The 20,250-nt window shown below is 41.1% G+C and overlaps 61 non-coding genes across 61 annotated transcripts; all 61 read right to left on the bottom strand.

Annotated features, from left to right (window-relative positions):
- Positions 1-327: 327 nt before the first annotated feature.
- trnav-aac (transfer RNA valine (anticodon AAC)) lies at positions 328-400 on the bottom strand. Its single transcript has one exon. It is a non-coding gene; the product is annotated as a tRNA-Val (tRNA).
- Positions 401-903: 503 nt separating this feature from the next.
- trnav-aac (transfer RNA valine (anticodon AAC)) lies at positions 904-976 on the bottom strand. Its single transcript has one exon. It is a non-coding gene; the product is annotated as a tRNA-Val (tRNA).
- Positions 977-1,093: 117 nt separating this feature from the next.
- On the bottom strand, positions 1,094-1,166 carry trnav-aac (transfer RNA valine (anticodon AAC)). Its single transcript has one exon. It is a non-coding gene; the product is annotated as a tRNA-Val (tRNA).
- A 117-nt stretch (positions 1,167-1,283) lies between these two features.
- On the bottom strand, positions 1,284-1,356 carry trnav-aac (transfer RNA valine (anticodon AAC)). The gene has a single exon. It is a non-coding gene; the product is annotated as a tRNA-Val (tRNA).
- Positions 1,357-1,853: 497 nt separating this feature from the next.
- On the bottom strand, positions 1,854-1,926 carry trnav-aac (transfer RNA valine (anticodon AAC)). The gene has a single exon. It is a non-coding gene; the product is annotated as a tRNA-Val (tRNA).
- Positions 1,927-2,043: 117 nt separating this feature from the next.
- Positions 2,044-2,116, bottom strand: trnav-cac (transfer RNA valine (anticodon CAC)). The gene has a single exon. It is a non-coding gene; the product is annotated as a tRNA-Val (tRNA).
- A 307-nt stretch (positions 2,117-2,423) lies between these two features.
- Positions 2,424-2,496, bottom strand: trnav-cac (transfer RNA valine (anticodon CAC)). Its single transcript has one exon. It is a non-coding gene; the product is annotated as a tRNA-Val (tRNA).
- A 117-nt stretch (positions 2,497-2,613) lies between these two features.
- On the bottom strand, positions 2,614-2,686 carry trnav-cac (transfer RNA valine (anticodon CAC)). The gene has a single exon. It is a non-coding gene; the product is annotated as a tRNA-Val (tRNA).
- Positions 2,687-2,803: 117 nt separating this feature from the next.
- trnav-cac (transfer RNA valine (anticodon CAC)) lies at positions 2,804-2,876 on the bottom strand. The gene has a single exon. It is a non-coding gene; the product is annotated as a tRNA-Val (tRNA).
- Positions 2,877-3,373: 497 nt separating this feature from the next.
- On the bottom strand, positions 3,374-3,446 carry trnav-cac (transfer RNA valine (anticodon CAC)). The gene has a single exon. It is a non-coding gene; the product is annotated as a tRNA-Val (tRNA).
- Positions 3,447-3,563: 117 nt separating this feature from the next.
- On the bottom strand, positions 3,564-3,636 carry trnav-aac (transfer RNA valine (anticodon AAC)). Its single transcript has one exon. It is a non-coding gene; the product is annotated as a tRNA-Val (tRNA).
- A 117-nt stretch (positions 3,637-3,753) lies between these two features.
- trnav-cac (transfer RNA valine (anticodon CAC)) lies at positions 3,754-3,826 on the bottom strand. Its single transcript has one exon. It is a non-coding gene; the product is annotated as a tRNA-Val (tRNA).
- Positions 3,827-3,943: 117 nt separating this feature from the next.
- trnav-cac (transfer RNA valine (anticodon CAC)) lies at positions 3,944-4,016 on the bottom strand. Its single transcript has one exon. It is a non-coding gene; the product is annotated as a tRNA-Val (tRNA).
- Positions 4,017-4,133: 117 nt separating this feature from the next.
- On the bottom strand, positions 4,134-4,206 carry trnav-cac (transfer RNA valine (anticodon CAC)). Its single transcript has one exon. It is a non-coding gene; the product is annotated as a tRNA-Val (tRNA).
- A 307-nt stretch (positions 4,207-4,513) lies between these two features.
- Positions 4,514-4,586, bottom strand: trnav-cac (transfer RNA valine (anticodon CAC)). Its single transcript has one exon. It is a non-coding gene; the product is annotated as a tRNA-Val (tRNA).
- A 117-nt stretch (positions 4,587-4,703) lies between these two features.
- Positions 4,704-4,776, bottom strand: trnav-aac (transfer RNA valine (anticodon AAC)). Its single transcript has one exon. It is a non-coding gene; the product is annotated as a tRNA-Val (tRNA).
- Positions 4,777-4,893: 117 nt separating this feature from the next.
- On the bottom strand, positions 4,894-4,966 carry trnav-cac (transfer RNA valine (anticodon CAC)). The gene has a single exon. It is a non-coding gene; the product is annotated as a tRNA-Val (tRNA).
- Positions 4,967-5,273: 307 nt separating this feature from the next.
- Positions 5,274-5,346, bottom strand: trnav-aac (transfer RNA valine (anticodon AAC)). Its single transcript has one exon. It is a non-coding gene; the product is annotated as a tRNA-Val (tRNA).
- A 307-nt stretch (positions 5,347-5,653) lies between these two features.
- trnav-cac (transfer RNA valine (anticodon CAC)) lies at positions 5,654-5,726 on the bottom strand. Its single transcript has one exon. It is a non-coding gene; the product is annotated as a tRNA-Val (tRNA).
- Positions 5,727-6,223: 497 nt separating this feature from the next.
- On the bottom strand, positions 6,224-6,296 carry trnav-cac (transfer RNA valine (anticodon CAC)). Its single transcript has one exon. It is a non-coding gene; the product is annotated as a tRNA-Val (tRNA).
- Positions 6,297-6,413: 117 nt separating this feature from the next.
- On the bottom strand, positions 6,414-6,486 carry trnav-cac (transfer RNA valine (anticodon CAC)). Its single transcript has one exon. It is a non-coding gene; the product is annotated as a tRNA-Val (tRNA).
- A 117-nt stretch (positions 6,487-6,603) lies between these two features.
- trnav-aac (transfer RNA valine (anticodon AAC)) lies at positions 6,604-6,676 on the bottom strand. The gene has a single exon. It is a non-coding gene; the product is annotated as a tRNA-Val (tRNA).
- Positions 6,677-6,793: 117 nt separating this feature from the next.
- trnav-cac (transfer RNA valine (anticodon CAC)) lies at positions 6,794-6,866 on the bottom strand. Its single transcript has one exon. It is a non-coding gene; the product is annotated as a tRNA-Val (tRNA).
- A 307-nt stretch (positions 6,867-7,173) lies between these two features.
- trnav-aac (transfer RNA valine (anticodon AAC)) lies at positions 7,174-7,246 on the bottom strand. Its single transcript has one exon. It is a non-coding gene; the product is annotated as a tRNA-Val (tRNA).
- A 117-nt stretch (positions 7,247-7,363) lies between these two features.
- Positions 7,364-7,436, bottom strand: trnav-cac (transfer RNA valine (anticodon CAC)). Its single transcript has one exon. It is a non-coding gene; the product is annotated as a tRNA-Val (tRNA).
- A 117-nt stretch (positions 7,437-7,553) lies between these two features.
- Positions 7,554-7,629, bottom strand: trnav-aac (transfer RNA valine (anticodon AAC)). The gene has a single exon. It is a non-coding gene; the product is annotated as a tRNA-Val (tRNA).
- Positions 7,630-7,933: 304 nt separating this feature from the next.
- Positions 7,934-8,006, bottom strand: trnav-aac (transfer RNA valine (anticodon AAC)). The gene has a single exon. It is a non-coding gene; the product is annotated as a tRNA-Val (tRNA).
- A 117-nt stretch (positions 8,007-8,123) lies between these two features.
- trnav-cac (transfer RNA valine (anticodon CAC)) lies at positions 8,124-8,196 on the bottom strand. Its single transcript has one exon. It is a non-coding gene; the product is annotated as a tRNA-Val (tRNA).
- Positions 8,197-8,883: 687 nt separating this feature from the next.
- trnav-aac (transfer RNA valine (anticodon AAC)) lies at positions 8,884-8,956 on the bottom strand. Its single transcript has one exon. It is a non-coding gene; the product is annotated as a tRNA-Val (tRNA).
- A 117-nt stretch (positions 8,957-9,073) lies between these two features.
- Positions 9,074-9,146, bottom strand: trnav-cac (transfer RNA valine (anticodon CAC)). Its single transcript has one exon. It is a non-coding gene; the product is annotated as a tRNA-Val (tRNA).
- A 117-nt stretch (positions 9,147-9,263) lies between these two features.
- On the bottom strand, positions 9,264-9,336 carry trnav-cac (transfer RNA valine (anticodon CAC)). Its single transcript has one exon. It is a non-coding gene; the product is annotated as a tRNA-Val (tRNA).
- Positions 9,337-9,643: 307 nt separating this feature from the next.
- On the bottom strand, positions 9,644-9,716 carry trnav-aac (transfer RNA valine (anticodon AAC)). Its single transcript has one exon. It is a non-coding gene; the product is annotated as a tRNA-Val (tRNA).
- Positions 9,717-10,213: 497 nt separating this feature from the next.
- trnav-cac (transfer RNA valine (anticodon CAC)) lies at positions 10,214-10,286 on the bottom strand. Its single transcript has one exon. It is a non-coding gene; the product is annotated as a tRNA-Val (tRNA).
- Positions 10,287-10,593: 307 nt separating this feature from the next.
- Positions 10,594-10,666, bottom strand: trnav-aac (transfer RNA valine (anticodon AAC)). Its single transcript has one exon. It is a non-coding gene; the product is annotated as a tRNA-Val (tRNA).
- Positions 10,667-10,783: 117 nt separating this feature from the next.
- Positions 10,784-10,856, bottom strand: trnav-aac (transfer RNA valine (anticodon AAC)). The gene has a single exon. It is a non-coding gene; the product is annotated as a tRNA-Val (tRNA).
- Positions 10,857-11,163: 307 nt separating this feature from the next.
- On the bottom strand, positions 11,164-11,236 carry trnav-aac (transfer RNA valine (anticodon AAC)). Its single transcript has one exon. It is a non-coding gene; the product is annotated as a tRNA-Val (tRNA).
- A 117-nt stretch (positions 11,237-11,353) lies between these two features.
- On the bottom strand, positions 11,354-11,426 carry trnav-cac (transfer RNA valine (anticodon CAC)). The gene has a single exon. It is a non-coding gene; the product is annotated as a tRNA-Val (tRNA).
- A 117-nt stretch (positions 11,427-11,543) lies between these two features.
- trnav-aac (transfer RNA valine (anticodon AAC)) lies at positions 11,544-11,616 on the bottom strand. The gene has a single exon. It is a non-coding gene; the product is annotated as a tRNA-Val (tRNA).
- A 117-nt stretch (positions 11,617-11,733) lies between these two features.
- trnav-cac (transfer RNA valine (anticodon CAC)) lies at positions 11,734-11,806 on the bottom strand. The gene has a single exon. It is a non-coding gene; the product is annotated as a tRNA-Val (tRNA).
- Positions 11,807-12,303: 497 nt separating this feature from the next.
- Positions 12,304-12,376, bottom strand: trnav-cac (transfer RNA valine (anticodon CAC)). Its single transcript has one exon. It is a non-coding gene; the product is annotated as a tRNA-Val (tRNA).
- A 117-nt stretch (positions 12,377-12,493) lies between these two features.
- Positions 12,494-12,566, bottom strand: trnav-aac (transfer RNA valine (anticodon AAC)). Its single transcript has one exon. It is a non-coding gene; the product is annotated as a tRNA-Val (tRNA).
- Positions 12,567-12,872: 306 nt separating this feature from the next.
- trnav-cac (transfer RNA valine (anticodon CAC)) lies at positions 12,873-12,945 on the bottom strand. Its single transcript has one exon. It is a non-coding gene; the product is annotated as a tRNA-Val (tRNA).
- A 307-nt stretch (positions 12,946-13,252) lies between these two features.
- On the bottom strand, positions 13,253-13,325 carry trnav-aac (transfer RNA valine (anticodon AAC)). Its single transcript has one exon. It is a non-coding gene; the product is annotated as a tRNA-Val (tRNA).
- A 497-nt stretch (positions 13,326-13,822) lies between these two features.
- Positions 13,823-13,895, bottom strand: trnav-aac (transfer RNA valine (anticodon AAC)). Its single transcript has one exon. It is a non-coding gene; the product is annotated as a tRNA-Val (tRNA).
- A 117-nt stretch (positions 13,896-14,012) lies between these two features.
- On the bottom strand, positions 14,013-14,085 carry trnav-cac (transfer RNA valine (anticodon CAC)). The gene has a single exon. It is a non-coding gene; the product is annotated as a tRNA-Val (tRNA).
- Positions 14,086-14,202: 117 nt separating this feature from the next.
- Positions 14,203-14,275, bottom strand: trnav-cac (transfer RNA valine (anticodon CAC)). Its single transcript has one exon. It is a non-coding gene; the product is annotated as a tRNA-Val (tRNA).
- A 497-nt stretch (positions 14,276-14,772) lies between these two features.
- On the bottom strand, positions 14,773-14,845 carry trnav-aac (transfer RNA valine (anticodon AAC)). The gene has a single exon. It is a non-coding gene; the product is annotated as a tRNA-Val (tRNA).
- Positions 14,846-14,962: 117 nt separating this feature from the next.
- Positions 14,963-15,035, bottom strand: trnav-cac (transfer RNA valine (anticodon CAC)). The gene has a single exon. It is a non-coding gene; the product is annotated as a tRNA-Val (tRNA).
- Positions 15,036-15,152: 117 nt separating this feature from the next.
- trnav-aac (transfer RNA valine (anticodon AAC)) lies at positions 15,153-15,225 on the bottom strand. The gene has a single exon. It is a non-coding gene; the product is annotated as a tRNA-Val (tRNA).
- A 117-nt stretch (positions 15,226-15,342) lies between these two features.
- trnav-cac (transfer RNA valine (anticodon CAC)) lies at positions 15,343-15,415 on the bottom strand. Its single transcript has one exon. It is a non-coding gene; the product is annotated as a tRNA-Val (tRNA).
- Positions 15,416-15,532: 117 nt separating this feature from the next.
- Positions 15,533-15,605, bottom strand: trnav-aac (transfer RNA valine (anticodon AAC)). The gene has a single exon. It is a non-coding gene; the product is annotated as a tRNA-Val (tRNA).
- A 687-nt stretch (positions 15,606-16,292) lies between these two features.
- trnav-aac (transfer RNA valine (anticodon AAC)) lies at positions 16,293-16,365 on the bottom strand. Its single transcript has one exon. It is a non-coding gene; the product is annotated as a tRNA-Val (tRNA).
- Positions 16,366-16,482: 117 nt separating this feature from the next.
- Positions 16,483-16,555, bottom strand: trnav-cac (transfer RNA valine (anticodon CAC)). The gene has a single exon. It is a non-coding gene; the product is annotated as a tRNA-Val (tRNA).
- Positions 16,556-18,002: 1,447 nt separating this feature from the next.
- On the bottom strand, positions 18,003-18,075 carry trnav-aac (transfer RNA valine (anticodon AAC)). The gene has a single exon. It is a non-coding gene; the product is annotated as a tRNA-Val (tRNA).
- Positions 18,076-18,192: 117 nt separating this feature from the next.
- On the bottom strand, positions 18,193-18,265 carry trnav-cac (transfer RNA valine (anticodon CAC)). Its single transcript has one exon. It is a non-coding gene; the product is annotated as a tRNA-Val (tRNA).
- A 117-nt stretch (positions 18,266-18,382) lies between these two features.
- Positions 18,383-18,455, bottom strand: trnav-aac (transfer RNA valine (anticodon AAC)). The gene has a single exon. It is a non-coding gene; the product is annotated as a tRNA-Val (tRNA).
- A 117-nt stretch (positions 18,456-18,572) lies between these two features.
- Positions 18,573-18,645, bottom strand: trnav-cac (transfer RNA valine (anticodon CAC)). Its single transcript has one exon. It is a non-coding gene; the product is annotated as a tRNA-Val (tRNA).
- Positions 18,646-18,762: 117 nt separating this feature from the next.
- Positions 18,763-18,835, bottom strand: trnav-aac (transfer RNA valine (anticodon AAC)). The gene has a single exon. It is a non-coding gene; the product is annotated as a tRNA-Val (tRNA).
- A 497-nt stretch (positions 18,836-19,332) lies between these two features.
- On the bottom strand, positions 19,333-19,405 carry trnav-aac (transfer RNA valine (anticodon AAC)). Its single transcript has one exon. It is a non-coding gene; the product is annotated as a tRNA-Val (tRNA).
- A 497-nt stretch (positions 19,406-19,902) lies between these two features.
- On the bottom strand, positions 19,903-19,975 carry trnav-aac (transfer RNA valine (anticodon AAC)). The gene has a single exon. It is a non-coding gene; the product is annotated as a tRNA-Val (tRNA).
- A 117-nt stretch (positions 19,976-20,092) lies between these two features.
- Positions 20,093-20,165, bottom strand: trnav-cac (transfer RNA valine (anticodon CAC)). Its single transcript has one exon. It is a non-coding gene; the product is annotated as a tRNA-Val (tRNA).
- Positions 20,166-20,250: the final 85 nt, after the last annotated feature.

The following is a 20,250-nucleotide window of genomic DNA, read 5'->3' on the forward strand; positions in this document are numbered from 1 at the left end:
AACCACTACACTAAAAAAACAACTGCTTTCAGTGATTGCATAAGACCCACATGGAAGTACATATTGCATTTTGTCTTAGTACGAGAACTTGTAGAAACTTTACAGTTTGATGGGACAGAATCAAGATAGAAAAGTCTTGTTTCTGCCTCGTTTCGAACCAGGGACTTTTCGCGTGTTAGGCGAACCTGATAACCACTACACTACAGAAACAACTTGATAAACGCATTGTATACGATCCGCATGGAAGCACATATTGCATTTTGTCTTAGTACGACAACTTGTAGAAAATGTACAGTTTGATGGGACAGAATCAAGATAGAAGAGTTCTGTTTCTGCCTGGTTTCGAACCAGGGACCTTTCGCGTGTTAGGCGAACGTGATAACCACTACACTACAAAAACAACTGCTTTCAGTGATTGCATAAGACCCACATGGAAGCACATATTGCATTTTGTCTTAGTACAACAACTAGTAGAAAATGTAGTGTTTGATGGGACAGAATCAAGACAGAAGAGTCCTGTTTCTGCCTGGTTTCGAACCAGGGACCTTTCGCATGTTAAGCGAACGTGATAACCACTACACTAAAGAAACAACTGCTTTCAGTGATTGCATGAGACCCACATGGAAGCACATATTGCATTTTGTCTTAGTACGAAAACTTGTAGAAACTTTACAGTTTGATGGGACAGAATCAAGACAGAAAAAGCCTGTTTCTGCCTGGTTTCGAAACAGGGACCTTTCGCGTGTTAGGCGAATGTGATAACCACTACACTACAGAAACAACTTGATAAACTCATGGTATACAATCCACATGGAAGCACATATTGCATTTTGTCTTAGTACAACAACTTGTAGAAAATGTAATATTTGATGGGACAGAATCAAGCACATAGAAAGAGAGTCCTGTTTCTGCCTGGTTTCGAACCAGGGACCTTTCGCGTGTTAGGCGAACGTGATAACCACTACACTACAGAAACAACTGGTTTATGTCACTGCATTAGGTCAACATGGAAGCACATATTGCATTTTGTCTTAGTAGAAGAACTTGTAGAAACTGTACAGTTTGATGGGACAGAATCAAGACAGGAAAAACATGTTTCTGCCTGGTTTCGAACCAGAGACCTTTCGCGTGTTAGGCGAACGTGATAACCACTACACTACAGAAACAGCTTGATAAACGCATTGTATACGATCCGCATGGAAGCACATATTGCATTTTGTCTTAGTACTACAACTTGTAGAAAATGTACAGTTTGATGGGACAGAATTAAGATAGAAAAGGCCTGTTTCTGCCTGGTTTCGAACCAAGGACCTTTCGCGTGTTAGGCGAACGTGATAACCACTACACTACAGAAACAGCTTGATAAACGCATTGTATACGATCCGCATGGAAGCACATATTGCATTTTGTCTTAGTACGACAACTTGTAGAAAATGTACAGTTTGATGGGACAGAACCAAGATAGAAAAGTTTTGTTTCTGTCTGGTTTCGAACCAGGGACCTTTCGCGTGTGAGGCGAACGTGATAACCACTACACTAAAAAAACAACTGCTTTCAGTGATTGCATAAGACCCACATGGAAGTACATATTGCATTTTGTCTTAGTACGAGAACTTGTAGAAACTTTACAGTTTGATGGGACAGAATCAAGATAGAAAAGTCTTGTTTCTGCCTCGTTTCGAACCAGGGACTTTTCGCGTGTTAGGCGAACCTGATAACCACTACACTACAGAAACAACTTGATAAACGCATTGTATACGATCCGCATGGAAGCACATATTGCATTTTGTCTTAGTACGACAACTTGTAGAAAATGTACAGTTTGATGGGACAGAATCAAGATAGAAGAGTTCTGTTTCTGCCTGGTTTCGAACCAGGGACCTTTCGCGTGTTAGGCGAACGTGATAACCACTACACTACAAAAACAACTGCTTTCAGTGATTGCATAAGACCCACATGGAAGCAAATATTGCATTTTGTCTTAGTACAAGAACTTGTAGAAAATGTAATGTTTGATGGGACAGAATCAAGATAGAAAAGTCTTGTTTCTGCCTGGTTTCGAACCAGGGACCTTTCGTGTGTGAGGCGAACGTGGTAACCACTACACTACAGAAACAACTTGATAAACGCATTGTATACGATCCGCATGGAAGCACATATTGCATTTTGTCTTAGTACGACAACTTGTAGAAACTGTACAGTTTGATTGGACAGAATCAAGACAGGAAAAACGTGTTTATGCCTGGTTTCGAACCAGGGACCTTTCGCGTGTTAGGCGAACGTGATAACCACTACACTACAGAAACAACTGCTTTCAGTGATTGCATAAGACCCACATGGAAGCACATATTGCATTTTGTCTTAGTAAGAGAACTTGTAGAAACTTTACAGTTTGATGGGACAGAATCAAGACAGAAAAAGCCTGTTTCTGCCTGGTTTCGAACCAGGGACCTTTAGCGTGTGAGGCTAACGTGATAACCACTACACTACAGAAACAACTGCTTTTTTTCACTGTATTAGGTCCACATGGAAGCACATATTGCATTTTGTCTGAGTATGAGAACTTGTAGAAATTGTACAGTTTGATGGGACAGAATCAAGACAGAAAAAGCCTGTTCCTGCCTGGTTTCGAACCAGGGACCTTTCGCGTGTGAGGCGAACGTGATAACCACTACACTACAGAAACAACTTGATAAATGCATGGTATACGATCCACATGGAAGCACATATTGCATTTTGTCTTAGTACAACAACTAGTAGAAAATGTACAGTTTGATGGGACAGAATCAAGATAGAAAAGTCTTGTTTCTGCCTGGTTTCGAACTAGGAACCTTTCGCGTGTGAGGCAAACGTGATAACCACTACACTACAGAAACAACTGGTTTAACTCAATGCATTAGGCCCACATTGAAGCACATATTGCATTTTGTCTTAGTAAGAGAACTTGTAGAAACTGTACAGTTTGATGGGACAGAATCAAGATAGAAAAGTGCTGTTTCTGCCTGGTTTCGAACCAGGGACCTTTCGCGCGTGAGGCGAACGTGATTAACACAACACTACAGAAACAACTTGATAAACTCATTGTATACGATCCATATGGAAGCACATGTTGCATTTTGTCTTAGTACGACAAATTGTAGAAAATGTACAGTTTGATGGGACAGAATCAAGATAGAAAAGTCTTGTTTCTGCCTGGTTTCGAACCAAGGACCTTTCGCGTGTTAGGCAAACGTGACAACCACTACACTACTGAAACAACTGCTTTCAGTGATTGCATAAGACCCACATGGAAGCACATATTGCATTTTGTCTTAGTACAAGAACTTGTAGAAAATGTAATGTTTGATGGGACAGAATCAAGATAGAAAAGTCTTGTTTCTGCCTGGTTTCGAACCAGGGACCTTTCGCGTGTGAGGCGAACGTGATAACCACTACACTACAGAAACAACTTGATAAATGCATTGTATACGATCCGCATGGAAGCACATATTGCATTTTGTCTTAGTACGACAACTTGTAGAAACTGTACAGTTTGATTGGACAGAATCAAGACAGGAAAAACGTGTTTCTGCCTGGTTTCGAACCAGGGACCTTTCGCGTGTTAGGCGAACGTGATAACCACTACACTACAGAAACAACTGCTTTCAGTGGTTGCATAAGACCCACATGGAAGCACATATTGCATTTTGTCTTAGTAAGAGAACTTGTAGAAACTTTACAGTTTGATGGGACAGAATCAAGACAGAAAAAGCCTGTTTCTGCCTGGTTTCGAACCAGGGACCTTTCGCGTGTGAGGCTAACGTGATAACCACTACACTACAGAAACAACCGCTTTTTTTCACTGTATTAGGTCCACATGGAAGCACATATTGCATTTTGTCTGAGTATGAGAACTTGTAGAAATTGTACAGTTTGATGGGACAGAATCAAGACAGAAAAAGCCTGTTCCTGCCTGGTTTCGAACCAGGGACCTTTCGCGTGTGAGGCGAACGTGATAACCACTACACTACAGAAACAACTTGATAAATGCATGGTATACGATCCACATGGAAGCACATATTGCATTTTGTCTTAGTACAACAACTAGTAGAAAATGTACAGTTTGATGGGACAGAATCAAGATAGAAAAGTCTTGTTTCTGCCTGGTTTCGAACCAGGAACCTTTCGCGTGTGAGGCGAACGTGATAACCACTACACTACAGAAACAACTGGTTTAACTCAATGCATTAGGCCCACATTGAAGCACATATTGCATTTTGTCTTAGTAAGAGAACTTGTAGAAACTGTACAGTTTGATGGGACAGAATCAAGATAGAAAAGTGCTGTTTCTGCCTGGTTTCGAACCAGGGACCTTTCGCGCGTGAGGCGAACGTGATTAACACAACACTACAGAAACAACTTGATAAACTCATTGTATACGATCCATATGGAAGCACATGTTGCATTTTGTCTTAGTACGACAAATTGTAGAAAATGTACAGTTTGATGGGACAGAATCAAGATAGAAAAGTCTTGTTTCTGCCTGGTTTCGAACCAGGGACCTTTCGCGTGTGAGGCGAACGTGATAACCACTACACTACAGAAACAACTTGATACATGCATTGTATACGATCCGCATGGAAGCACATATTGCATTTTGTCTTAGTACGACAACTTGTAGAAACTGTACAGTTTGATTGGACAGAATCAAGACAGGAAAAACGTGTTTCTGCCTGGTTTCGAACCAGGGACCTTTCGCGTGTTAGGCGAACGTGATAACCACTACACTATAGAAACAACTGCTTTCAGTGGTTGCATAAGACCCACATTGAAGCACATATTGCATTTTGTCTTAGTATGAGAACTTGTAGAAACTTTACAGTTTGATGGGACAGAATCAAGACAGAAAAAGCCTGTTTCTGCCTGGTTTCGAACCAGGGACCTTTCGCGTGTGAGGCTAACGTGATAACCACTACACTACAGAAACAACTGCTTTTTTTCACTGTATTAGGTCCACATGGAAGCACATATTGCATTTTGTCTTAGTATGAGAACTTGTAGAAATTGTACAGTTTGATGGGACAGAATCAAGACAGAAAAAGCCTGTTTCTGCCTGGTTTCGAACCAGGGACCTTTTGTGAGTGAGGCGAACGTGATAACCACTACACTACAGAAACAACTTGATAAACTCATTGTATACGATCCATATGGAAGCACATATTGCATTTTGTCTTAGTACAAGAACTTGTAGAAAATGTACAGTTTGGTGGGACAGAATCAAGATAGAAAAGTCTTGTTTCTGCCTGGTTTCGAACCAGGGACCTTTCGCGTGTTAGGTGAACGTGATAACCACTACACTACAGAAACAACTGGTTTACGTTACTGCATTAGGTCAACATGGAAGCACGTATTGCATTTTGTCTTAGTAGAAGAACTTGTAGAAACTGTACAGTTTGATGGGACAGAATCAAGACAGGAAAAACATGTTTAAGCCTGGTTTCGAACCAAGGACCTTTCGCGTGTTAGGCGAACGTGATATCCGCTACACTAAAGAAACAACTGCTTTCAGTGATTGCATAAGACCCACATGGAAGCACATATTGCATTTTGTCTTAGTAAGAGAACTTGTAGAAACTTAACAGTTTGATGGGACAGAATCAAGACAGAAAAAGCCTGTTTCTGCCTGGTTTCGAACCAGGGACCTTTCGCGTGTGAGGCGAACGTGATAACCACTACACTACAGAAACAACTTGATAAATGCATTGTATCCGATCCGCATGGAAGCATATATTGCATTTTGTCTTAGTAAGAGAACTTGTAGAAACTGTACAGTTTGATGGGACAGAATCAAGATAGAAAAGTGCTGTTTCTGCCTGGTTTCGAACCAGGGACCTTTCGCGCGTGAGGCGAACGTGATTAACACAACACTACAGAAACAACTTGATAAACTCATTGTATACGATCCATATGGAAGCACATGTTGCATTTTGTCTTAGTACGACAAATTGTAGAAAATGTACAGTTTGATGGGACAGAATCAAGATAGAAAAGTCTTGTTTCTGCCTGGTTTCGAACCAAGGACCTTTCGCGTGTTAGGCGAACGTGATAACCACTACACTACTGAAACAACTGCTTTCAGTGATTGCATAAGACCCACATGGAAGCACATATTGCATTTTGTCTTAGTACAAGAACTTGTAGAAAATGTAATGTTTGATGGGACAGAATCAAGATAGAAGAGTTCTGTTTCTGCCTGGTTTCGAACCAGGGACCTTTCGCGTGTGAGGCGAACGTGATAACCACTACACTGCAAAAACAACTTGATAAATGCATTGTATACGATCCGCATGGAAGCACATATTGCATTTTGTCTTAGTACGACAACTTGTAGAAAATGTACAGTTTGATGGGACAGAATCAAGATAGAAAAGTCTTGTTTCTGCCTGGTTTCGAACCAGGGACCTTTCGCGTGTGAGGCGAACGTGATAACCACTACACTACAGAAACAACTGGTTTAACTCAATGCATTAGGCCCACATGGAAGCACATATTGCATTTTGTCTTAGTAAGAGAACTTGCAGAAAATTTACAGTTTGATGGGACAGAATCAAGACAGAAAAAGCCTGTTTCTGCCTGGTTTCGAACCAGGGACCTTTCGCGTGTTAGGCGAACGTGATAACCACTACACTACAGAAACAACTTGATAAACTCATGGTATACGATCCACATGGAAGCACATATTGCATTTTGTCTTAGTACAACAACTAGTAGAAAATGTACAGTTTGATGGGACAGAATCAAGATAGAAAAGTCTTGTTTCTGCCTGGTTTCGAACCAGGGACCTTTCGCGTGTGAGGCGAACGTGATAACCACTACACTACAGTAACAACTGGTTTAACTCAATGCATTAGGCCCACATTGAAGCACATATTGCATTTTGTCTTAGTAAGAGAACTTGTAGAAACTGTACAGTTTGATGGGACAGAATCAAGATAGAAAAGTGCTGTTTCTGCCTGGTTTCGAACCAGGGACCTTTCGCGCGTGAGGCGAACGTGATTAACACAACACTACAGAAACAACTTGATAAACTCATTGTATACGATCCATATGGAAGCACATGTTGCATTTTGTCTTAGTACGACAAATTGTAGAAACTGTACAGTTTGATTGGACAGAATCAAGACAGGAAAAACGTGTTTCTGCCTGGTTTCGAACCAGGGACCTTTCGCGTGTTAGGCGAACGTGATAACCACTACACTACAGAAACAACTGCTTTCAGTGATTGCATAAGACCCACATGGAAGCACATATTGCATTTTGTCTTAGTAAGAGAACTTGTAGAAACTTTACAGTTTGATGGGACAGAATCAAGACAGAAAAAGCCTGTTTCTGCCTGGTTTCGAACCAGGGACCTTTCGCGTGTGAGGCTAACGTGATAACCACTACACTACAGAAACAACTGCTTTTTTTCACTGTATTAGGTCCACATGGAAGCACATATTGCATTTTGTCTTAGTATGAGAACTTGTAGAAATTGTACAGTTTGATGGGACAGAATCAAGACAGAAAAAGCCTGTTCCTGCCTGGTTTCGAACCAGGGACCTTTCGCGTGTTAGGCGAACGTGATAACCACTACACTACAGAAAAAACTTGATAAATGCATTGTATACGATCCGCATGGAAGCACATATTGCATTTTGTCTTAGTATGAGAACTTGTAGAAATTGTACAGTTTGATGGGACAGAATCAAGATAGAAAAGCCCTGTTTCTGCCTGGTTTCGAACCAGTGACCTTTTGTGAGTGAGGCGAACGTGATAACCACTACACTACAGAAACAACTGGTTTAACTCAATGCATTAGGCCCACATGGAAGCACATATTGCATTTTGTCTTAGTAAGAGAACTTGCAGAAAATTTACAGTTTGATGGGACAGAATCAAGACAGAAAAAGCCTGTTTCTGCCTGGTTTCGAACCAGGGACCTTTCGCGTGTTAGGCGAACGTGATAACCACTACACTACAGAAACAACTTGATAAACTCATGGTATACGATCCACATGGAAGCACATATTGCATTTTGTCTTAGTACAACAACTAGTAGAAAATGTACAGTTTGATGGGACAGAATCAAGATAGAAAAGTCTTGTTTCTGCCTGGTTTCGAACCAGGGACCTTTCGCGTGTGAGGCGAACGTGATAACCACTACACTACAGAAACAACTGGTTTAACTCAATGCATTAGGCCCACATTGAAGCACATATTGCATTTTGTCTTAGTAAGAGAACTTGTAGAAACTGTACAGTTTGATGGGACAGAATCAAGATAGAAAAGTGCTGTTTCTGCCTGGTTTGGAACCAGGGACCTTTCGCGCGTGAGGCGAACGTGATTAACACAACACTACAGAAACAACTTGATAAACTCATTGTATACGATCCATATGGAAGCACATATTGCATTTTGTCTTAGTATGAGAACTTGTAGAAAATGTACAGTTTGATGGGACAGAAACAAGATAGAAAAGTCTTGTTTCTGCCTGGTTTCGAACCAGGGACCTTTCGCGTGTTAGGTGAACATGATAACCACTACACTACAGAAACAACTGGTTTACGTCACTGCATTAGGTCAACATGGAAGCACGTATTGCATTTTGTCTTAGTAGAAGAACTTGTAGAAACTGTACAGTTTGATGGGACAGAATCAAGACAGGAAAAACATGTTTCAGCCTGGTTTCGAACCAGGGACCTTTCGCGCGTGAGGCGAACGTGATTAACACAACACTACAGAAACAACTTGATAAACTCATTGTATACGATCCATATGGAAGCACATGTTGCATTTTGTCTTAGTACGACAAATTGTAGAAACTGTACAGTTTGATTGGACAGAATCAAGACAGGAAAAACGTGTTTCTGCCTGGTTTCGAACCAGGGACCTTTCGCGTGTTAGGCGAACGTGATAACCACTACACTACAGAAACAACTGCTTTCTGTGATTGCATAAGACCCACATGGAAGCACATATTGCATTTTGTCTTAGTAAGAGGACTTGTAGAAACTTTACAGTTTGATGGGACAGAATCAAGACAGAAAAAGCCTGTTTCTGCCTGGTTTCGAACCAGGGACCTTTCGCGTGTGAGGCTAACGTGATAACCACTACACTACAGAAACAACTGCTTTTTTTCACTGTATTAGGTCCACATGGAAGCACATATTGCATTTTGTCTTAGTATGAGAACTTGTAGAAATTGTACAGTTTGATGGGACAGAATCAAGACAGAAAAAGCCTGTTCCTGCCTGGTTTCGAACCAGGGACCTTTCGCGTGTGAGGCGAACGTGATAACCACTACACTACAGAAACAACTTGATAAATGCATTGTATACGATCCGCATGGAAGCACATATTGCATTTTGTCTTAGTATGAGAACTTGTAGAAATTGTACAGTTTGATGGGACAGAATCAAGATAGAAAAGCCCTGTTTCTGCCTGGTTTCGGACCAGGAACCTTTTGTGAGTGAGGCGAACGTGATAACCACTACACTACAGAAACAACTTGATAAACTCATTGTATACGATCCATATGGAAGCACATATTGCATTTTGTCTTAGTACAAGAACTTGTAGAAAATGTACAGTTTGATGGGACAGAATCAAGATAGAAAAGTCTTGTTTCTGCCTGGTTTCGAACCAGGGACCTTTCGCGTGTTAGGTGAACGTGATAACCACTACACTACAGAAACAAATGGTTTACGTCACTGCATTAGGTCAACATGGAAGCACGTATTGCATTTTGTCTTAGTAGAAGAACTTGTAGAAACTGTACAGTGTGATGGGACAGAATCAAGACAGGAAAGACGTGTTTCTGCCTGGTTTCGAACCAGGGACCTTTCGCGTGTTAGGCGAACGTGATAACCACAACACTACAGAAACAGCTTGATAAACGCATTGTATACGATCCGCATGGAAGCACATATTGCATTTTGTCTTAGTTCTACAACTTGTAGAAAATGTACAGTTTGATGGGACAGAATTAAGATAGAAAAGGCCTGTTTCTGCCTGGTTTCAAACCAAGGACCTTTCGCGTGTTAGGCGAACGTGATAACCACTACACTACAGAAACAGCTTGATAAACGCATTGTATACGATCCGCATGGAAGCACATATTGCATTTTGTCTTAGTACGACAACTTGTAGAAAATGTACAGTTTGATGGGACAGAACCAAGATAGAAAAGTCTTGTTTCTGCCTGGTTTCGAACCAGGTACCTTTCGCGTGTGAGGCGAACGTGATAACCACTACACTAAAGAAACAACTGCTTTCAGTGATTGCATAAGACCCACATGGAAGTACATATTGCATTTTGTCTTAGTACGAGAACTTGTAGAAACTTTACAGTTTGATGGGACAGAATCAAGATAGAAAAGTCTTGTTTCTGCCTCGTTTCGAACCAGGGACTTTTCGCGTGTTATGCGAACCTGATAACCACTACACTACAGAAACAACTTGATAAACGCATTGTATACGATCCGCATGGAAGCACATATTGCATTTTGTCTTAGTACGACAACTTGTAGAAAATGTACAGTTTGATGGGACAGAATCAAGATAGAAGAGTTCTGTTTCTGCCTGGTTTCAAACCAGGGACCTTTCGCGTGTTAGGCGAACGTGATAACCACTACACTACAGAAACAACTGCTTTCAGTGATTGCATAAGACCCACATGGAAGCACATATTGCATTTTGTCTTAGTACGAGAACTTATAGAAACTTTACAGTTTGATGGGACAGAATCAAGACAGAAAAAGCCTGTTTCTGCCTGGTTTCGAACCAGGGACCTTTCGCGTGTTAGGCGAACGTGATAACCACTACACTACAGAAACAACTTGATAAACTCATGGTATACGATCCACATGGAAGCACATATTGCATTTTGTCTTAGTACAACAACTAGTAGAAAATGTAGTGTTTGATGGGACAGAATCAAGATAGAAGAGTCCTGTTTCTGCCTGGTTTCAAACCAGGGACCTTTCGCGTGTTAGGCGAACGTGATAACCACTACACTAAAGAAACAACTGCTTTCAGTGATTGCATGAGACCCACATGGAAGCACATATTGCATTTTGTCTTAGTACGAGAACTTGTAGAAACTTTACAGTTTGACGGGACAGAATCAAGACAGAAAAAGCCTGTTTCTGCCTGGTTTCGAACCAGGGACCTTTCGCGTGTTAGGCGAACGTGATAACCACTACACTACAGAAACAACTTGATAAACTCATGGTATACAATCCACATGGAAGCACATATTGCATTTTGTCTTAGTACAACAACTTGTAGAAAATGTACAGTTTGATGGGACAGAATCAAGATAGAAAAGTCTTGTTTCTGCCTGGTTTCGAACCAGGAACCTTTCGCGTGTGAGGCGAACGTGATAACCACTACACTACAGAAACAACTGGTTTAACTCAATGCATTAGGCCCACATGGAAGCACATATTGCATTTTGTCTTAGTAAGAGAACTTGCAGAAAATTTACAGTTTGATGGGACAGAATCAAGACAGAAAAAGCCTGTTTCTGCCTGGTTTCGAACCAGGGACCTTTCGCGTGTTAGGCGAACGTGATAACCACTACACTACAGAAACAACTTGACAAACTCATGGTATACGTTCCACATGGAAGCACATATTGCATTTTGTCTTAGTACAACAACTAGTAGAAAATGTACAGTTTGATGGGACAGAATCAAGATAGAAAAGTCTTGTTTCTGCCTGGTTTCGAACCAGGAACCTTTCGCGTGTGAGGCGAACGTGATAACCACTACACTACAGAAACAACTGGTTTAACTCAATGCATTAGGCCCACATTGAAGCACATATTGCATTTTGTCTTAGTAAGAGAACTTGTAGAAACTGTACAGTTTGATGGGACAGAATCAAGATAGAAAAGTGCTGTTTCTGCCTGGTTTCGAACCAGGGACCTTTCGCGCGTGAGGCGAACGTTATTAACACAACACTACAGAAACAACTTGATAAACTCATTGTATACGATCCATATGGAAGCACATGTTGCATTTTGTCTTAGTACGACAAATTGTAGAAAATGTACAGTTTGATGGGACAGAATCAAGATAGAAAAGTCTTGTTTCTGCCTGGTTTCGAACCAAGGACCTTTCGCGTGTTAGGCAAACGTGATAACCACTACACTACTGAAACAACTGCTTTCAGTGATTGCATAAGACCCACATGGAAGCACATATTGCATTTTGTCTTAGTACAAGAACTTGTAGAAAATGTATTGTTTGATGGGACAGAATCAAGATAGAAAAGTCTTGTTTCTGCCTGGTTTCGAACCAGGGACCTTTCGTGTGTGAGGCGAACGTGATAACCACTACACTACAGAAACAACTTGATAAATGCATTGTATACGATCCGCATGGAAGCACATATTGCATTTTGTCTTAGTACGACAACTTGTAGAAACTGTACAGTTTGATTGGACAGAATCAAGACAGGAAAAACGTGTTTCTGCCTGGTTTCGAACCAGGGACCTTTCGCGTGTTAGGCGAACGTGATAACCACTACACTACAGAAACAACTGCTTTCAGTGGTTGCATAAGACCCACATGGAAGCACATATTGCATTTTGTCTTAGTAAGAGAACTTTTAGAAACTTTACAGTTTGATGGGACAGAATCAAGACAGAAAAAGCCTGTTTCTGCCTGTTTCGAACCAGGGACCTTTCGCGTGTGAGGCTAACGTGATAACCACTACACTACAGAAACAACTGCTTTTTTTCACTGTATTAGGTCCACATGGAAGCACATATTGCATTTTGTCTTAGTATGAGAACTTGTAGAAATTGTACAGTTTGATGGGACAGAATCAAGACAGAAAAAGCCTGTTCCTGCCTGGTTTCGAACCAGGGACCTTTCGCGTGTGAGGCGAACGTGATAACCACTACACTACAGAAACAACTTGATAAATGCATTGTATACGATCCGCATGGAAGCACATATTGCATTTTGTCTTAGTATGAGAACTTGTAGAAATTGTACAGTTTGATGGGACAGAATCAAGATAGAAAAGCCCTGTTTCTGCCTGGTTTCGAACCAGGGACCTTTTGTGAGTGAGGCGAACGTGATAACCACTACACTACAGAAACAACTTGATAAACTCATTGTATACGATCCATAAGGAAGCACATATTGCATTTTGTCTTAGTACAAGAACTTGTAGAAAATGTACAGTTTGATGGGACAGAATCAAGATAGAAAAGTCTTGTTTCTGCCTGGTTTCGAACCAGGGACCTTTCGCGTGTTAGGTGAACGTGATAACCACTACACTACAGAAACAACTGCTTTACGTTACTGCATTAGGTCAACATGGAAGCACATATTGCATTTTGTCTTAGTAGAAGAACTTGTAGAAACTGTACAGTTTGATGGGACAGAATCAAGACAGGAAAAACATGTTTAAGCCTGGTTTCGAACCAAGGACCTTTCGCGTGTTAGGCGAACGTGATATCCGCTACACTAAAGAAACAACTGCTTTCAGTGATTGCATAAGACCCACATGGAAGCACATATTGCATTTTGTCTCAGTACGAGAACTTGTAGAAAATGTAAAGTTTGATGGGACAGAATCAAGATAGAAAAGTCTTGTTTCTGCCTCGTTTCGAACCAGGGACTTTTCGCGTGTTAGGCGAACCTGATAACCACTACACTACAGAAACAACTTGATAAACGCATTGTATACGATCCGCATGGAAGCACATATTGCATTTTGTCTTAGCACGACAACTTGTAGAAAATGTACAGTTTGATGGGACAGAATCAAGATAGAAGAGTTCTGTTTCTGCCTGGTTTCGAACCAGGGACCTTTTGCGTGTTAGGCGAACGTGATAACCACTACACTACAGAAACAACTGCTTTCAGTGATTGCATAAGACCCACATGGAAGCACATATTGCATTTTGTCTTAGTAAGAGAACTTGTAGAAACTTAACAGTTTGATGGGACAGAATCAAGACAGAAAAAGCCTGTTTCTGCCTGGTTTCGAACCAGGGACCTTTCGCGTGTGAGGCGAACGTGATAACCACTACACTACAGAAACAACTTGATAAATGCATTGTATCCGATCCGCATGGAAGCATATATTGCATTTTGTCTTAGTAAGAGAACTTGTAGAAACTGTACAGTTTGATGGGACAGAATCAAGATAGAAAAGTCTTGTTTCTGCCTGGTTTCGAACCAGGGACCTTTCGTGTGTGAGGTGAACGTGATAACCACTACACTACAGAAACAACTTGATAAATGCATTGTATACGATCCGCATGGAAGCACATATTGCATTTTGTCTTAGTACGACAACTTGTAGAAACTGTACAGTTTGATGGGACAGAATCAAGACAGGAAAAACATGTTTCAGCCTGGTTTCGAACCAAGGACCTTTCGCGTGTTAGGCGAACGTGATATCCACTACACTAAAGAAACAACTGCTTTCAGTGATTGCATAAGACCCACATGGAAGCACATATTGCATTTTGTCTTAGTACGAGAACTTGTAGAAAATGTAAAGTTTGATGGGACAGAATCAAGATAGAAAAGTCTTGTTTCTGCCTCGTTTCGAACCAGGGACTTTTTGCGTGTTAGGCGAACCTGATAACCACTACACTACAGAAACAACTTGATAAACGCATTGTATACGATCCGCATGGAAGCACATTTTGCATTTTGTCTCAGTACGACAACTTGTAGAAAATGTACAGTTTGATGGGACAGAATCAAGATAGAAGAGTTCTGTTTCTGCCTGGTTTCGAACCAGGGACCTTTCGCGTGTTAGGCGAACGTGATAACCACTACACTACAGAAACAACTGCTTTCAGTGATTGCATAAGACCCACATGGAAGCACATATTGCATTTTGTCTTAGTACGAGAACTTATAGAAACTTTACAGTTTGATGGGACAGAATCAAGACAGAAAAAGTCTGTTTCTGCCTGGTTTCGAACCAGGGACCTTTCGCGTGTGAGGCGAACGTGATAACCACTACACTGCAAAAACAACTTGATAAATGCATTGTATACGATCCATATGGAAGCACATGTTGCATTTTGTCTTAGTACGACAAATTGTAGAAACTGTACAGTTTGATTGGACAGAATCAAGACAGGAAAAACGTGTTTCTGCCTGGTTTCGAACCAGGGACCTTTCGCGTGTTAGGCGAACGTGATAACCACTACACTACAGAAACAACTGCTTTCAGTGATTGCATAAGACCCACATGGAAGCACATATTGCATTTTGTCTTAGTAAGAGAACTTGTAGAAACTTTACAGTTTGATGGGACAGAATCAAGACAGAAAAAGCCTGTTTCTGCCTGGTTTCGAACCAGGGACCTTTCGCGTGTGAGGCTAACGTGATAACCACTACACTACAGAAACAACTGCTTTTTTTCACTGTATTAGGTCCACATGGAAGCACATATTGCATTTTGTCTTAGTATGAGAACTTGTAGAAATTGTACAGTTTGATGGGACAGAATCAAGACAGAAAAAGCCTGTTCCTGCCTGGTTTCGAACCAGGGACCTTTCGCGTGTGAGGCGAACGTGATAACCACTACACTACAGAAACAACTTTATAAATGCATTGTATACGATCCGCATGGAAGCACATATTGCATTTTGTCTTAGTATGAGAACTTGTAGAAATTGTACAGTTTGATGGGACAGAATCAAGATAGAAAAGCCCTGTTTCTGCCTGGTTTCGAACCAGTGACCTTTTGTGAGTGAGGCGAACGTGATAACCACTACACTACAGAAACAACTTGATAAACTCATTGTATACGATCCATATGGAAGCACATATTGCATTTTGTCTTAGTACAAGAACTTGTAGAAAATGTACAGTTTGATGGGACAGAATCAAGATAGAAAAGTCTTGTTTCTGCCTGGTTTCGAACCAGGGACCTTTCGCGTGTTAGGTGAACATGATAACCACTACACTACAGAAACAACTGGTTTACGTCACTGCATTAGGTCAACATGGAAGCACGTATTGCATTTTGTCTTAGTAGAAGAACTTGTAGAAACTGTACAGTTTGATGGGACAGAATCAAGAAAGGGAAAACATGTTTCAGCCTGGTTTCGAACCAGGGACCTTTCGCGCGTGAGGCGAACGTGATTAACACAACACTACAGAAACAACTTGATAAACTCATTGTATACGATCCATATGGAAGCACATGTTGCATTTTGTCTTAGTACGACAAATTGTAGAAACTGTACAGTTTGATTGGACAGAATCAAGACAGGAAAAACGTGTTTCTGCCTGGTTTCGAACCAGGGACCTTTCGCGTGTTAGGCGAACGTGATAACCACTACACTACAGAAACAACTGCTTTCTGTGATTGCATAAGACCCACATGGAAGCACATATTGCATTTTGTCTTAGTAAGAGGACTTGTAGAAACTTTACAGTTTGATGGGACAGAATCAAGACAGAAAAAGCCTGTTTCTGCCTGGTTTCGAACCAGGGACCTTTCGCGTGTGAGGCTAACGTGATAACCACTACACTACAGAAACAACTGCTTTTTTTCACTGTATTAGGTCAACATGGAAGCACGTATTGCATTTTGTCTTAGTAGAAGAACTTGTAGAAACTGTACAGTTTGATGGGACAGAATCAAGACAGGAAAAACATGTTTAAGCCTGGTTTCGAACCAAGGACCTTTCGCGTGTTAGGCGAACGTGATATCCGCTACACTAAAGAAACAACTGCTTTCAGTGATTGCATAAGACCCACATGGAAGCACATATTGCATTTTGTCTCAGTACGAGAACTTGTAGAAAATGTACAGTTTGATGGGACAGAATCAAGATAGAAAAGTGCTGTTTCTGCCTGGTTTGGAACCAGGGACCTTTCGCGCGTGAGGCGAACGTGATTAACACAACACTACAGAAACAACTTGATAAACTCATTGTATACGATCCATATGGAAGCACATGTTGCATTTTGTCTTAGTACTACAAATTGTAGAAAATGTACAGTTTGATGGGACAGAATCAAGATAGAAAAGTCTTGTTTCTGCCTGGTTTCGAACCAAGGACCTTTCGCGTGTTAGGCGAACGTGATAACCACAACACTACAGAAACAGCTTGATAAACGCATTGTATACGATCCGCATGGAAGCACATATTGCATTTTGTCTTAGTAGAAGAACTTGTAGAAACTGTACAGTTTGATGGGACAGAATCAAGACAGGAAAGACGTGTTTCTGCCTGGTTTCGAACCAGGGACCTTTCGCGTGTTAGGCGAACGTGATAACCACAACACTACAGAAACAGCTTGATAAACGCATTGTATACGATCCGCATGGAAGCACATATTGCATTTTGTCTTAGTACTACAACTTGTAGAAAATGTACAGTTTGATGGGACAGAACCAAGATAGAAAAGTCTTGTTTCTGCCTGGTTTCGAACCAGGTACCTTTCGCGTGTTAGGTGAACGTGATAACCACTACACTACAGAAACAACTGGTTTACGTCACTGCATTAGGTCAACATGGAAGCACGTATTGCATTTTGTCTTAGTAGAAGAACTTGTAGAAACTGTACAGTTTGATGGGACAGAATCAAGACAGGAAAAACATGTTTCAGCCTGGTTTCGAACCAAGGACCTTTCGCGTGTTAGGCGAACGTGATATCCACTACACTAAAGAAACAACTGCTTTCAGTGATTGCATAAGACCCACATGGAAGCACATATTGCATTTTGTCTTAGTACGAGAACTTGTAGAAAATGTAAAGTTTGATGGGACAGAATCAAGATAGAAAAGTCTTGTTTCTGCCTCGTTTCGAACCAGGGACTTTTCGCGTGTTAGGCGAACCTGATAACCACTACACTACAGAAACAACTTGATAAACGCATTGTATACGATCCGCATGGAAGCACATATTGCATTTTGTCTTAGTATGACAACTTGTAGAAAATGTAATGTTTGATGGGACAGAATCAAGACAGAAAAAGTCTGTTTCTGCCTGGTTTCGAACCAGGGACCTTTCGCGTGTGAGGCGAACGTGATAACCACTACACTACAGAAACAACTTGATAAATGCATTGTATACGATCCGCATGGAAGCACATATTGCATTTTGTCTTAGTACGACAACTTGTAGAAAATGTACAGTTTGATGGGACAGAATCAAGATAGAAAAGTCTTGTTTCTGCCTGGTTTCGAACCAGGGACCTTTCGCGTGTGAGGCGAACGTGATAACCACTACACTACAGAAACAACTGGTTTAACTCAATGCATTAGGCCCACATGGAAGCACATATTGCATTTTGTCTTAGTAAGAGAACTTGCAGAAAATTTACAGTTTGATGGGACAGAATCAAGACAGAAAAAGCCTGTTTCTGCCTGGTTTCGAACCAGGGTCCTTTCGCGTGTTAGGCGAACGTGATAACCACTACACTACAGAAACAACTTGATAAACTCATGGTATACGATCCACATGGAAGCACATATTGCATTTTGTCTTAGTACAACAACTAGTAGAAAATGTACAGTTTGATGGGACAGAATCAAGATAGAAAAGTCTTGTTTCTGCCTGGTTTCGAACCAGGGACCTTTCGCGTGTGAGGCGAACGTGATAACCACTACACTACAGAAACAACTGGTTTAACTCAATGCATTAGGCCCACATGGAAGCACATATTGCATTTTGTCTTAGTAAGAGAACTTGCAGAAAATTTACAGTTTGATGGGACAGAATCAAGACAGAAAAAGCCTGTTTCTGCCTGGTTTCGAACCAGGGACCTTTCGCGTGTTAGGCGAACGTGATAACCACTACACTACAGAAACAACTTGATAAACTCATGGTATACGATCCACATGGAAGCACATATTGCATTTTGTCTTAGTACAACAACTAGTAGAAAATGTAGTGTTTGATGGGACAGAATCAAGATAGAAGAGTCCTGTTTCTGCCTGGTTTCGAACCAGGGACCTTTCGCATGTTAGGCGAACGTGATAACCACTACACTAAAAAAACAACTGCTTTCAGTGATTGCATAAGACCCACATGGAAGTACATATTGCATTTTGTCTTAGTACGAGAACTTGTAGAAACTTCACAGTTTGATGGGACAGAATCAAGATAGAAAAGTCTTGTTTCTGCCTCGTTTCGAACCAGGGACTTTTCGCGTGTTAGGCGAACCTGATAACCACTACACTACAGAAACAACTTGATAAACGCATTGTATACGATCCGCATGGAAGCACATATTGCATTTTGTCTTAGTACGACAACTTGTAGAAAATGTACAGTTTGATGGGACAGAATCAAGATAGAAGAGTTCTGTTTCTGCCTGGTTTCGAACCAGGGACCTTTCGCGTGTTAGGCGAACGTGATAACCACTACACTACAAAAACAACTGCTTTCAGTGATTGCATAAGACCCACATGGAAGCACATATTGCATTTTGTCTTAGTACAACAACTAGTAGAAAATGTAGTGTTTGATGGGACAGAATCAAGATAGAAGAGTCCTGTTTCTGCCTGGTTTCGAACCAGGGACCTTTCGCATGTTAGGCGAACGTGATAACCACTACACTAAAGAAACAACTGCTTTCAGTGATTGCATGAGACCCACATGGAAGCACATATTGCATTTTGTCTTAGTACGAAAACTTGTAGCAACTTTACAGTTTGATGGGACAGAATCAAGACAGAAAAAGCCTGTTTCTGCCTGGTTTCGAAACAGGGACCTTTCGTGTGTGAGGCGAACGTGGTAACCACTACACTACAGAAACAACTTGATAAACGCATTGTATACGATCCGCATGGAAGCACATATTGCATTTTGTCTTAGTACGACAACTTGTAGAAACTGTACAGTTTGATTGGACAGAATCAAGACAGGAAAAACGTGTTTCTGCCTGGTTTCGAACCAGGGACCTTTCGCGTGTTAGGCGAACGTGATAACCACTACACTACGGAAACAACTGCTTTCAGTGATTGCATAAGACCCACATGGAAGCACATATTGCATTTTGTCTTAGTAAGAGAACTTGTAGAAACTTTACAGTTTGATGGGACAGAATCAAGACAGAAAAAGCCTGTTTCTGCCTGGTTTCGAACCAGGGACCTTTAGCGTGTGAGGCTAACGTGATAACCACTACACTACAGAAACAACTGCTTTTTTTCACTGTATTAGGTCCACATGGAAGCACATATTGCATTTTGTCTGAGTATGAGAACTTGTAGAAATTGTACAG

Source organism: Astyanax mexicanus, chromosome 3 (genome assembly GCF_023375975.1).
Source record: "Astyanax mexicanus isolate ESR-SI-001 chromosome 3, AstMex3_surface, whole genome shotgun sequence".
In the NCBI taxonomy this organism is placed as follows: Eukaryota; Metazoa; Chordata; class Actinopteri; order Characiformes; family Acestrorhamphidae; genus Astyanax; species Astyanax mexicanus.